This window comes from Sceloporus undulatus, unplaced genomic scaffold, assembly GCF_019175285.1.
Source record: "Sceloporus undulatus isolate JIND9_A2432 ecotype Alabama unplaced genomic scaffold, SceUnd_v1.1 scaffold_16, whole genome shotgun sequence".
Lineage (NCBI taxonomy): Eukaryota > Metazoa > Chordata > Lepidosauria > Squamata > Phrynosomatidae > Sceloporus > Sceloporus undulatus.
The window spans coordinates 1,291,712-1,296,453 of record NW_024802938.1 but is presented as its reverse complement, the minus strand read 5'-3'; the positions used below and the strand labels follow the sequence as shown (position 1 = coordinate 1,296,453).

The 4,742-nt window shown below is 34.8% G+C and overlaps 1 protein-coding gene across 5 annotated transcripts in view; it reads right to left on the bottom strand.

Moving 5' to 3' along the window:
* Nucleotides 1-3,723: 3,723 nt before the first annotated feature.
* The window catches only part of LOC121917371 (heterogeneous nuclear ribonucleoprotein Q), a 22,394-nt gene continuing 21,375 nt past the window's right edge, over nt 3,724-4,742 (bottom strand). For all 5 annotated transcript variants that reach the window (XM_042443282.1, XM_042443284.1, XM_042443285.1 and 2 more), the window contains exon 12: nt 3,724-4,742. This exon is cut by the window's right edge. The gene's annotated coding sequence lies outside the window, so the exon portion shown is untranslated.

Below are 4,742 nucleotides of genomic sequence, written 5' to 3'. Positions count from 1 at the left end.
AATGCATCCCAGCACTGTGGTTGTCAATCCCTGCCAAAAAAGGCTCTCCATCTAGCCGGAAACTAAAAGGGGTGTGAAATTAGTAATAGATGGGAAGTTGTTTCTAATTCCTCAGCTATGGGGCAGGGGGCACTAAGGGAGAACATTTTAAACCATTCTCAAACTTCACTGAGATCCTGTACTTTAGTTTGCTACAAGTTGGTTGACATCTAACAATAAATTTCTTTGAAAGTTCAGATATACAGAACATAATAGATATATGCCCTTCAGCTTAGCATTTATAATGCACAAATACAAGACCTAAATATTGCTATACAATAGCAATATCTTTGAACAATGGTTTTACTGTAAGAACCTGCTATTCAAACAGTGAAGACAACTCCCAAACCACTGGGGGGGGACTACATTTATTATTTGTAATTACTGTAGCTATCAGAAATCAATCAAATTGCATCTATGATAGAATGCAGAAACCCATTTTAAAATAAACTATTGAGGGGTAGCTACTGCTCCTTATACTATATGTAGCAAGACTGTCAAAACATAGAAACACTTGTCTTCTGTGCTTTCCCTCTTTCCATTCCTCCCCCAGATTTCATGCCAGTACAAATTTTCATTTAATCTGTTTAAGAAACACCAGAGATTAAAGTAAACTCACTCCAAGTAAATTAATCCAAGTCTGGTGGTTTTCAATCTGATCACCATCTTCTCTGTATATACTTTGAGCCCAGTCTAAAGTGCTGGTGCTTACCTTTAAAGCCTTAATGAGATGGGATCCAATATCTGCTGGAACCCAACTCCCTATACCAGCCTACCTTTTAGTTACAAGAGGCTCTTTTTCTTAGTACCTCAAGTATATTATGACAACATGGGAGAAATAAAACATTCCCTAATGTGAAAAACACATTAGCCAGCTTTTGTGAAGATGAAACTGTAACTGTTTTGGTTTGACTCAAAATATTTAACTGACAAACTTTCTTTATCATTCTATTTATATAGGTATACTACACCTTGCATATAAAGTGTTTAAGTATAGCATATTCCAACCACTTTAATATTGCCAAAAGTATCTGATTAATATGCTGATAGATCATGATCATTTGGAAATTGCACTAATCTAACTACATTTGAATTAAATAATTATATTCAAATTTTACAGGGTTTAAATACATAGTTCAGGAAGTGGTGTAGAAGGCTGTCAGGGGAAACTAATACAAATTGTCTCTTGCCCCCTCCACTGCTTTACTCTGAGACAGTAGGATTCCTTCCGCTCACAGATTGGTATTTCTGGATCTAACCTGGTATTTGAGGATGCAACTCCACTATCTTCTAGAATTTTGGGATCCAACCCCTTTATATTTCTGGAATTTCATACCAATGTCCAAAACTCTTATACACAACTACATGGGCTAAGTTGTTTACTTACTTACCTACAATTTCATTGGTTATGTAGCCACTGATTCAGAAAAGGGTAATTATGTCATCATTACCACCATTCCATTGTCTTACTATTATGGTAAAATGCCTTAATATATTAATAAAATTATTTGTTTACTATAAAATTCCCAAGGGAAGTACTCACACTACAAAAAATTCCAGACCTTTTGTGATTCTGCTCTCACCTTGGTTTTTCATCCCAACTGCTGAAATGTCTACAAAAATGTAGTTTGACTTGCACCATAGATCTGTCATAGATTTCTGACCCATCTACAGCAATTCATTTAACAAGATTTAGTGTAACATAGACTTACCATCTAGCTATTCATGCTGATGTATCTCTCAAGCAAATATTTCATCCTCCAAGCAAGTTAGTGTACTGTGTAAGAGCCCTACTGAATCAACTGCAAAAGAGGCTATATAATCTCACTGAAGGGCAAGTCAAGGCACTCTGTGCCCACTATGGCCCCATTTCAAGAGTCTCATTTCTATCTAGTATGCTAGCTTGAATTCTTATGTCAATATGTCTGAAGTATGTACCCCTCCACTCTATTTCCCACAATGGAAGAAGAAACAAAAACCTGCTAATTTCAAAATAAAACAAATAAAGTTTGTAGTATAGGACAGATTTCAGAATCTTGTTAACTTTTGTACTCAGGACAGAATACAAAAGGTAGCAAGAGAGTTACTGTCATTTATCAGTTTTACTTTAGGAGCCTGCTATCTAGTATACTCTGGAAACTGCAAAGTCAGGAAAACAGTTTAAACTCTTGGCTGTCAAAAAGCTACAAAACTGGCTGGAACAAACTACCCCCTTCAATTCTGGAATAGATAAAGCTTCATTGGTATAAGCCAGCACAGATCTGCGTGCTGCCAGTAATTATTCTGCAATACAATACAGTACTAAAATTCCATCTTGCTCTTATTATACATGTATAATATTCACTATACACACCTGTTTCAATAACATCATTCACATTAGATATTTGTATAAGACTGACACCCAACATGACCAACCCAACCATGCCCCATAACTTTCACTATCTAACAATAAATTTTCATTTCATTTACAAATCCAATTTGAAAATGTTCAGTTGTTAGCATTATCTTATAAAAGATCAATATTTCACAACACAAATTTCCACATGCATTTTACTTAGGTTTTACTTTATACTGCTAAAAAACTGCACCAATGTCAGAACAGTGCAAATAATGTTTAATTGTAAAAGTCATAATGGCTTGAATTCATAATTATTTAAGAACACTGTCAAGATTCTGGTATTTATTACTCACCATTGCTCATAAACTATATAGATTACTCCCAGTAAATTTTGACATGCATCCTCACACCCCACCTACTTTTCATGGCTGAAGTTGATGTATCTTTTACCTCAATTCCAGCTTGTACAGTATGTTATCAGATTTTTTATTTTGCACTGCATCAACATCAACTGAATACAGTTCTGAATAAAAGACTGATCTATTATTTTCTCTTCTTCCTCAGGCCAAAATTAGTGATGCTTGTAAACCTACAAGTTTATTTTTCCAGCAATAGGAGAGATTTGGAAGATATAAGTCAAAAAGCTTTTCCTTCTTCCTCGGCCTCCATTAGTTATCAGGTCAAATTTGGCATGAACACCTTGACAGTGTTCTTCATAAGTCTATGACAGTAAAGATGCCAGTTGGCACAACAGCCTTATTGAAGGGAGCATTTAAACCTCCCTGGTACTGGGTCTGCCAGCACCAAGGATTACAATGAAATCAAAGTAGTATTTAAGGCTACATTTAGAAAACCTACGTTCTATAAGCCTCATCCTATCAAGTTTAAGATTTCAGAAGCTGAATGCGACACTCATGTTTCTTATTCAAATATGGAAAGAAGAACTTTACCATGGGCAGTATATGAAACTGTGGCAACAGGCATCTCATTAAGCAGTAATATTTTAACCATCCCGCCACTTAGTTTCTCTTTTAACTAGCAAGGCACATTTACATATTCCCATGAATACTTGACAAATTTTAAATTACACTTTATGTCCCAGCTATCCCAGTAATTGACATACAATATACTAAAATGGTTTATTAGGATAACAAAAATTCAATTAATGTGAGAGACAGACTACTGGAAACCACTATTCTAAAAAAATGTAAATACAAGTAAACAAACTGAAATGTGTGCGCACAAGTTTTTAAACCAGAAGATTCTGCACTAACACACATTTATATTAATGACACATAAAAAAAATAAAAACTTTATTACAAAAATAAGTTACACTTGCCTCCAGCTTACAGTATAAAACAATTTTATTTGCAGGAATGCAAAATGATTGTTTGCAATGAGCATTTAACATATGACATCTATTTTTTTGTTAATTTTTTTTCATTTACTGGGGAACTGGTGTGTATAAAACCTTAATTCGGTGTTTCAGATCTTACTGTGGTGCCTACCTACGGGTATGTAACAACTGCAGTATCCCTTTGGGGAAGGGCATAAGGGAAGCTCTTTCTGCCAAGTCTATATTAAACCATAGTTTTTTATCTTATCTATGCATATCTGGACTTGGCAAACTTTTTGGAAGGGTCATTCAATAGAGGATGCTTCACCACTTAACACTCACTGTCATCAAGGTGCTTCAGAAAATTAAAACATAGCACAAATGATTGTATTCTACTCTACAGGTTATCATGATCTGCATAAAGAGAAAATGGAAAGCTGATCTGTTTGTTTTTACAGCAATCAGCGGTAAGAAATGCACTAATGAGAAAACATACCTTTACCTAAAAAGCTAAACTACAGCCATATACTATTTTCTATGATTTATGAAAAACTTCAAAATATCCAAATGTCAGGCTTCACTGTACAGTTGTCAGTTTTAGTCTGACCTTTTATAAAGGGACACTGCAGTATTTAGTACAAGTTGCTGATGCACTTTTTTTGAACATTTGATGTCTTACAAAAAGTAACATCTTGCTAAACTATTATACATCCAAATAACTACAATATCTGAAGAAGCAAGGCTGCTTTTTCAGCCACAAAATACGACAAAAACAAGGCCTGTTATGATGGACAAGAGGGACTCTTTTACAAAGCCTCTGAAATTAAAGGCAACTAAGAATGTTACATTTGGTATATATTTTGCCCTCCTGTCATAATTAAACAAGCCTTGATTTTATCTACAAAGATTTTCTATGTACAGTACAGATAGGGTATAGTTCAATCCTCTGCTACTGAGGTAGTTAACCAACCCTTTAAAAAAGGTTCTGAAAAGAACCACTATCTGGAATGCCTGACTAACCAGCTCTGA